Genomic DNA, 9957 nt, shown 5'->3' with positions numbered 1-9957 from the left:
CTAAATCACCTTACTCCAACAATAATAATAATCTCAAAGACCTACACAAATTTCCCTTGCAATTCTTGTTTATAAGCCCTTTTTTGTAGGTCTTTTGAGATTATTATTATTGTTGGAGTAAGGTGATTTAGGTGATTTTTTCTGTATTAATTGCTTTATTATACTCTTGGCATCAAAATAATCTAATTATTACATACTTACGACGCATAGTTTTTATGAAATAACCCGTTTATTAAGAGATAAAAACAGAGAATTTTGATGAAATGAAATCTTAATTAAGAAAATGAAAGATAATTAGAAAAAACTAATCTGCACATTTTGAAGTCTAGAATGTTGTGCTCATTATGCGCTAAACAGATTTTTAAATTAATTATTTATTGCCATAAACTAAGCGCACAAACACAACTCAAATGATTAGTATTATTGACACATTGACATAATAATATGCTTTTAGTTGTTGAAACAACGCCAAAATTGCCGAACATTTATCTATAAGGATTCAAGAGTGCTTTACAGCATCTTCGGAACCAGGGTGTACATCGGCGCAAATTCTTATTTTTTGGTAGTTTAAGCTAATCCTTCAGAAAAACGTAAAATCACTATATTATGTTTCCATATAAATTTTATGGAGTCCTGTCGATTTGTCATGGATTGCATCTTCAGATCACCACTTTTGTGATCATGTTACCAAATTCGGGCTACATCTCATACAACAACAAAAGAATTTTGGAAATAGGTCTACAAACGACGGAGTTGTCCGCGAACCAATATAAAAAAAGTGAAATACATCCACCTCCTTTTTGGAAGTCGGTTAAAAGTAGCCTAAGTTATGCCTTACTACATCAGCTATGTGCCAAAAAAAAGTCCCTTTAAAATCGCTCCAGCCATTTCAGAGATTAGCCGGAACAAACAGACAGACCGACACATATACAGATAAAATTGTAAAAAAAATGTTGTTTTGGTGTACGAGTATGTACCCTATATACATTCATATGCATCTAGTAAAAAACGGTTCTTTCAATATTACAAACAGACACTCCAATTTTATTTACTTACATGTATGTAATGTATGTATATGTATGTATGTATGTAGTATGTATGTATATGTATGTAGTATGTATGTATATGTATACAGTATGTATGTATAGATGTATAGATTGAATATTATATAGAAATCAACAAAAGCTTTGTGTGTGGATTAAATCTGTTTTATTGTTTTGTGTTTACTTTATTTAGCTATGTGCAATATTTTTTATTGAAATAAAACATTTATTTGAGCTCATTTCTTTTTAATTTTGTTAATTTTTGGTATGTTTAAGGTTGGACCTCATCTGGCAGCACGGAATCGCATTCGTTCCGCCTGTGCTACCACGTGCTGCCGAATGCGAACGCGCGCTGTCGCATTCCGCAGACAAAAAAGGCGATCGCACGCGTCAGCATGCTGAGATTTATAATTTTCCCTATTTCTTCCCAAACATTCTCTTTAACGTCCCCGGCAACGAAACCGCAGACGAACTGGCTAGGCTTGGGGCCGAGAGTCTCATATACGGCCCAGAACCGGTCTGCGGAATATCTCCCAGTACTATAAAGCAAGTGCTCGAGGAATGGGTTCGTGAACTAAGCAGAAAGCAATGGGTTGAGTCCCAGGCCTTGAACACTCCAAGGCACTAATTGCTGGCTTTAACAAGAAACTGTCAAAAATAGTGCTCACCATGGGTAGGAATCAATTAAGAATCCTTACCAGAAGCCTAACTGGGCACTGCAAGCACAATAAGCACCTTAACAGAATAGGTGTTAGTAGCTTAACGACTTGCAGATTCTGCGAGGAGGAGGATAAGACACCTATACACCTTCTCCTTGACTGTCCTGCTCTACTACAGAGCAGGGACAGGCACCTTGGTCGCTACGAATACTCATCCACAGAGGAAATTCGTGGCACCAACCATAACCACATCGTTCAATTTATGAGCAGCATTGGGTTGGGGACGGTACTCTAATGCGAAGGAGTCACTAGACACTGAGCCTTCAGCAATAAAAAAAAACATACACAACAAACGCATACAAAAAATAGATGAGTAAATAATACAATTCTCTGGCTCTGGCGTGTGCATTGCCATGATTGGATACGCGACGCGCATGCGCAGTGAAATTCCTCATTATTTCCTCTTAAATTTTGAGGAAGAGATAGCGGAAGAGGATTTTTTTTTTATTTATGAGAATGCGGTAACGGTTGAGGAACCCAAAATATTGCGGAACTTCCTCATTATGAGGAAGCGGAAGAGGAATCCTCAGCAACCCTAGTACCTATTTACAATTATTTTTAAACTTTTTCCATCGTTGAGCATATATAACGGTATAAACATATACTAGTAATCTGTGGTATAAACATTTGAAGAAATGAAATGACATTTATGAAATCGGTGTTGCTACCAACTAAAAATCATGAGAAATAGGGAGATTGCTACCAACTAAAAATCGGAAGAAATAGGGAGATTGCTGCCTAAATAAAACAAATTAAAACATGTTAAAGATATTAATCATTTTTATTTAGTTCATACCAATGCTTATTTCCCATTTTTTGATGGAATTCATTTTTAATTGGGAAATCATAACAATAATTATTATTTTCGCTAATAAAACGTTTGGTATGTAATAAATAATAATCCAATTATGGATTCTATATTTAATCTATTGCGTTGAGGTGTTTTATCAAATTTATCGATGAAAACACTCTTTCTACATTGGCGGATGAGTGTGGCAACGCTAAAACGTTCAATACAAATGAAGTTAATGTTGGAAACATTGACGAGTTATCACCACATTTAAGTGTTGCCACACTCGTCCAGAATTCTTCAATGTTATCAGAAAATTTTTGTATGTCTTTTGTATTACGGAGTAAACGCCATTCTGTGTAATTGCGCAATAGCGCATTCGCTGCAAAACCTAGTTATTGCGCATGTCCAAATCATGTCATGCCATGGCAACTACAACTGTTTACGACTTGACATTTAACCCAATTGCAATTTGTTGGTGGCGTTGCAATGAACAAACCAGTGGGAGAGCCATGCTTCGGCACGAATGGGCCGACCGGAGAAATACCACGCTCTCACAGAAAAGCGGCGTGAAACAGCGCTTGCGCTGTGTTTCACCGAGTGAGTGAGTTTACCGGAGGCCCAATCCCCTACCCTATTCCCTTTCCTACCCTCCCCTATTCCCTTCTCTTCCCTACCCTCCCCTATTACCCTATTCCCTCTTAAAATGCCGGCAACGCACATGCAGCTCTTCTGATGCTGCGAGTGTCCATGGGCGACGGAAGTTGCTTTCCATCAGGTGACCCGTTTGCTCGTTTGCCCCCTTATTTCATAAAAAAAGCCCACAAACAGCGATTTTCTTCATATATAAAGAAAATCGCTGTATGTGGGACCAAAAATCCCCAGCCTAAAGTAATAAGCAAATAAAAAATACGGCACTGCAAAATTTATTTCCATAGAGTTCGACAAGGCTGTTTATGAACGTGGCGAGAAAAGGAACTAACGCTTCAATCATACAAAAACGTCATTTTTGACAGTTGTCCTTTACCAGCAGCGCACATTGACTGACATTGACACATTCAATTAAAGCCTTGTCAAACTGTACCGTACATAATTTTTTAAGCCGGCGCCAGACATGTGCTTCAAAGTTTGAGCAAACTTTTTGAAAACTTTGATGTGCGCAAACAGGATCACAAATATGCCTGCCAGACTTGCTTTCAAATGTTTTACGGCACATTTATTGCAAAGATGGCTGACAGATTGGACGACTATTTTGTGGACGACCCTATCAATCTATTTTATTTGAGTGCATTACATTTTTTATAATATAATTAAATTTTTGAGGCTTCTGCTTGAAGTAGCTCAAGAAATTCGATAACTAAGTCATTACTCCACTTCGTTATTGACGTTAAAATCTCCAATTGCTCCAAAGTCCAAAGTCCAAAGTTTGCCTGGTAGAGACTGCTTCCAGCAGTAAGGCCGCCAATTCAAACTATTTCTGTTTTTGTAACATGTGTAAATTGATCTATTTTGTTTGTTTGAATAAAGAGTTTTTTATTTTATTTATTATTTATTTGTGCGACACACAGACTACTTAGGGATACTACGTGCGACAAGTATGGCAGGCCGCACAAACTTTGAAGTTTGTTTACTTTGATGTTCGCAGAAAAACCGACTCATGATCACGGACGTAACTCATGATGGCAAACTACAAATGTGTGTTCAAACTTTGCACAAATAGGCAAATGTCAGTGCCACACTTGGGTATTTGCGTAGGTATTTGAATGTCTGGCGCCCATTATATTATGTCTATGCTGGCGCCCGGCTTGAACATGACACTCAATTATGAAGTTGACAGTCAGCTGCCAAACTACGAAAAAATGAAACGAACACGGCTAATGTCTTTGTCTGTGTCTCCGGATTTTCGGGAGTGGCGGGAAAAGTAGAAAATTTTTCAGCACTGAAAATTTAATTTGATTTTTATTGTAAAAAGTTGCATAATTGTAGGATATTTGTCGTATTGTATATATTTTTTAATTGTATATAATTATTTCTTCGTATTGTTGGTAAGTTTTTTAATTATATAAAAGTCCCTTCACGGGACCAGGCGCGCCGCGATGTCTCAGCGGCCGTCCAAACGGAAGAAGAAGAGACCAATATCATCTAGTCCGGTGGATGATCAGGCTGAGTCGAGTAGCTCTGAACAGTCTGAGCCCACAGAGGAATTTAGCAAATATGCTCCTTATAGAGTAAATGATTACAGCCGTCGCTATCCAGAGGACAGCGCAGCTGGATTTGAATTTGTAGTCTTCGTGGAAAGCACAGGTGAAACTCCTATAGGTACTCGCGACCTCATGGGTTTAAGTCGTATTTTCCAACAATCGATTAAGGGAATATCTTTCTTGAGAAAAATTAATAAATTCAAAGTTGGAGTCTATTTTAATCGGCCGAACTTAGCTAACGCATTTCTTGAAAATACTACTTTTTTACGAGACCAAAATTTAAAAGCAAGCATTCCAGCTGGTAGCACGGAGTTGACTGGTGTCATCAACTCCGTACCGACCGAAATGTCCAATCAAAAAATTTATAAAGCAATTTCGAGTAGTACAAAAAGGGTAATATGTGTACGTAGAATAATGAGAAAAGCCAAGGTTAACAACAGCTTTGAGTTGCAACCAACGCAATCAGTGGCAATTACATTTTCGTGCTCTACATCATTGCCTGAATATGTTTTAATAAATATGTGGCGATTTCCTGTTACGACATATATTCCACCAGTGAAACAGTGTTATAAATGTTTAAGATACGGACATTTAGCAAAGTTTTGTAAGAATGCAGAGCGTTGCTCGATATGTGCCGAGGCTCACAATTATAAAAACTGTACTCAAAGCCCAGATAAAGCTGTTTGCGTACATTGTAAAGGTAGCCATTTATCTATATCTGGAGAATGTAGAGTTAAAAAAATGAAAATAGAAGAAAATAAAAAAAAGTATACAACTACATCATATGCAGACCTTTTTAATAATAAATTACAAAATTTCCCTTCATTGAATGAAAACACAAATAGTAAAGACTTATTAAATGTACTTCTCTCAAATAAAAACGCACTTACGTTACTCACAGAATGTTTAATTAAAGCTATTACTCTGAACAAGACTCAAAATGCAAGCATAAACTCACAGCTTCTTTCAGAAACAATCAAAGAAACTATAAAAGAAAAAAATAACAATCTTTCACATTCTCTGCCCAAGTAAATATTATGCAATGGAACAGTCAAAGCTTGCCAAGTAATAAATATGAACTACAAAAATTTCTATTAGATAATTCCATCCACATTTGTATAATTAGTGAAACGTGGCTCAAACCACATATCACATTTAACATGAAAGGATACTCTATTGTGAGAAATGACTGTGGTAATAATCACAATGGAGTAGCCATATTAATTCATAACACTATAGTCTATAACAAAATTAATACATTTTATGATGATTCTTTACAAAATATTGTTGTTCAGATTCAAATTTTTCAGAAACAAATTTCGATTGTAAGTTTTTACAGCCCAGGAAGCTGTACTCCTGAATTTAATAAGAAAAAATTTAATGATTTAATACAGACTATTCCGAAACCGATAATTTTGGCTGGAGACTTTAACGCGCATCATACTTTATGGGGTTGCGGCAAAGTTGACGCGCGAGGGAGAGATATTGTTGATGTCGCTGATGAGAATGATTTGGTTCTCTTGAATGATGGACGTCCAACCACTGTAGGGTCGCATAGATGGAAGCCAAATGCACTAGATTTGACTTTTGTTTCGGCGTCGTTAGCATTATTTTGTGAATGGCAAGTTTCTTCAGACTCGTTAGGTAGTTATCATTTACCAACTCTGACAACATTGAATCTTTCTCCATCATTCTCTCCCCATAGTAACTTGCCACAGACATTTGAAAGTTTTCCTCTTCACACGAATCTGAAAACAGTAAATTGGGATTTGTATGAAAAAACTGTTAATCAGAAATTAAAAAAATTTCAAATTGAAACATGCGATTTAATCGACAGTTATAATAGATTCTGTGCGCTTATAATTCAAACTGTTGATAAATGTGGCACATTTATCAACGGTTTGAATAAGCCTAAGTTCTGCACCCCAACTGCTAATTCTGTTTCTCAAAGTTCTGCCTGTAGTGACGTTAAAAAAAAAGTTAAAATTCCATTAGTATGGTGGAATGAAAAATGTTCCAAGGCTGTACATGATTGTCGTCAAGCCTATGCGCGGTTTAAAGCGAATTCTTGTATTGAAACTTTTGTCGAATTTAAGCGTCTTCAGGCGCATAAAAAGCGCGTATTGAAACAAGAGCGAAGACTTTCTTGGGAAAACTTTTGTAAATCTGTTAGTAGATTAACTCCTATGAGCCAAATTTGGATGAAAATTAAAAAATTCAACCGAAGTTATACACCTAGAAGTAGTTTCATTGATAGTGAATGGATATTACAGTTTTTAAATAAATATACTCCAGATACAGTACCAAATAATTATAAGAACAGTAATTCCAATGTGACAACATCTCCAAATTCTTTTTTAGTAGATAGTTTTACATTTGAAGAGCTGAAAGCAGCCATAAAATCTCGTAAAGATTCTGCTTGTGGTCTAGATTGTTTATCTTACAAAATGTTTAAATTGTTAGACACCAAAAATATGAAGTTGTTCCTTAATCTATTAAATTCATTGTGGTGCCATTCCATGATTCCTGAACAGTGGAAAACAGATTGTCTCGTTCCAATATTAAAACCCGGAAAGGATATAAATGTTGCAGATTCATATAGACCTATAACTTTAAGTTCTTGCGTTGGCAAAATATTTGAACAGCTTATTAAACAGCGATTGGAATTTTTTATAGAAAGAAATCATATTTTACCTAGTAATCAGTTCGGTTTTCGGCGTGGCCGTTCGGCTAGAGAGAGCTTGAGTCATTTTTGTTTGGACATTCACAATGCTCTGTCTTGTAATTCAATATTGGTTGGTATTTTCTTTGATGTTGTTGGCGCATATAATAATGTCAATTTGGAAAAACTTTCAATTATTTTAACTTCTTTACAATTACCTGAAAAATTGGTAAATTGGGTGTATCATTTTCTTAGTGGTCGTAAATTATATGTGAAATTTGAAAATAAACTGATTGGTCCAAGGTATTCCTACAAAGGAATAAGTCAAGGTGGAATTCTCAGTCCTTTACTATTTATTTTGTATATACATAAGTTAAATATTGTCTTAGGTCAAAACATTACTAACCTACAGTTTGTAGATGACTTAACTATATATTGTACTGCAGACAAGTTGTCTGCAGCTATTGAAAATCTCAGAGTTGCTCTCCTTGGCCTTAAGGCCTATTATGATGATCTGGGCTTGGACATCAGCTCTGAAAAAAGCAAAGTTTTAGTTTTTTCAAAAAAACCTAGCAAAACAACAAACATTGTCCTACAATATGGAGATAGTATGTTAGCAGTTGACAAAACTGTTAGATTCTTAGGTGTGATTTTTCAGAACTCCTTCAAATTTAATAAATATATTGATTACTTAGCAAACAGGGCTTTAAAGGCTTGCAATATATTAAAGTCTTTAGCAGGCACATATTGGGGAGCTGATCCAAAAATTTTATTAATTCTTTACAAGGCTATTGTAAGAAGCCATTTTGAATATGGTTATGTATGCTTTGCTTCTATTCCACATTTTGTTGATAGACTAGATAAAGTTCAAAATAGGTGCTTACGGATTGTGCTTGGTGCGATGTGTTCCACACCCATAATATCAATGCAGGTTGAATGTAACATCCCTCCTTTGAAAATTCGCTTTAAATATTTAATATACAGGTTTTTGTTGAGAATTTCATCCATTAAAAATCATCCTCTTCTTGTAAAATTGCAGAGTGGTTCTTCTTCCTCTATTTTATTACATTACCTACCTGAAATTGTAAAAATAAAGCAAGACTATAACTTATATGAAAGTGACTTATGGCCTTGCTATATGAGCACATTTAGCTCTAAATATTTTCCACTAAAAATTGTAATTGATAATTCTTTGAAGTGCAAAGAAGATGTCTACCTTTTACTAAGTAACCTAGTTGGTTATCAACAAGTCTATACTGATGGTTCAAAGACTTCTGAGGCGGTATCAGCAGCCATATATATTAAACAGGATAAGAAAGGATATGGTATTAGGCTTCCAAATTTAACAAGTATTTTTACTGCTGAGTGTTTAGCAGTTCTGTCTGCATTAGAGTATATTGAAACTCAAGTTTATGATAAATGGATTATAGTGTCCGATAGTCTTAGCGTTCTTCAAAACTTAAATAACCCCAAATTTTGTGCTACAACTAACTATATTATTTATGATATTAGAGAAAAATATACAAAATTAACAACATTAAACAAAAAAAATATAGTTTTAGTCTGGTCACCGTCACATATTGGTGTTAAGGGAAATGAACAAGCCGATTTTTTAGCAAGAGCTATAACTACTTGTTCTCAGGAGCATTGTATTAAAAACATATGTCTTCCAGAATCTGACGTTTTAGTCAAAATAAAAGAAACCTTTAAAATCCAATTTACAAATTTTTGGAAACAGACCATGGAAACCAAAGGAAAATGGTATTCTAAGATTAAACAGGAGTTGTCAGTCCCATGGTTTACTAAAGGTGTTTCATTTCATGACAGGAAATTTTATTCTACTATTTGCCGTCTTAGACTTGGTCACTGTCGATTTAATTCTCATCTTCATAGATTGAATATATTGTCTTCACCCGTTTGTAATTACTGTAATCATTCTGAACAAACCTTGGATCATATTTTCTTTACTTGTAACAGTTTTACTCTTCAAAGATTTATTTTTATTAATCACTTGATGGATATCTTTAAAACTGCTGAAGCCATCCCGCACTCCCTTCAGCAGCTTCTGAAAACACCCGATTGTTATAAGCCAATATATGAGTACGTCCTTTCTACCATTGGTGATATATAATTAAATAGGTACTCACCAGTCATTACCTATATACCTTGAGATTGTATATAGTAACACAGAGATAGTTCTCTGTAACGGTTATGTGTTGTAAATTTCCTAATTATATATAAGTACTTTGTGGTTGTAAATAATTCTCTTTTATATTTGCTTTTCATCTCGTTTTTCTTAGTTTTAGTAATAAAATATTATTTAATGTACATAACTTTGAACTGTTTATTAGCAGACTTTTTAGCCTTTTTAGGCATCTGTCAAGAGTCAAGACCACGTCAAGACAAACCAATGACGACAATATGTCAAATTGAAGAAGGGACAGTATTAATTATACAAAACAATACTATCAAAACATGAGAAATGGCTTCGGCCTGATGAAAAAACTTATTATTTATATTATTTATATCAAAGAATTGGCTT

General features: G+C 35.0%; 1 long non-coding RNA gene across 1 annotated transcript; it reads right to left on the bottom strand.

Annotated features, from left to right (window-relative positions):
• Positions 1-5523: 5523 nt before the first annotated feature.
• LOC121737986 lies at positions 5524-9781 on the bottom strand. The gene is made up of 6 exons (XR_006037210.1): positions 9563-9781; positions 9363-9480; positions 8300-8491; positions 7822-7948; positions 7448-7633; positions 5524-6501 (listed from the first exon to the last, which is right to left on the bottom strand). It is a non-coding gene; the product is annotated as an uncharacterized LOC121737986 (long non-coding RNA).
• Positions 9782-9957: the final 176 nt, after the last annotated feature.

The sequence above is a fragment of the Aricia agestis genome, chromosome 22 (genome assembly GCF_905147365.1).
Source record: "Aricia agestis chromosome 22, ilAriAges1.1, whole genome shotgun sequence".
Classification (NCBI taxonomy): Eukaryota; Metazoa; Arthropoda; class Insecta; order Lepidoptera; family Lycaenidae; genus Aricia; species Aricia agestis.
The sequence above is the reverse complement of the archived record's forward strand: the minus strand, read 5'-3'. Positions and strand labels throughout refer to the sequence as shown.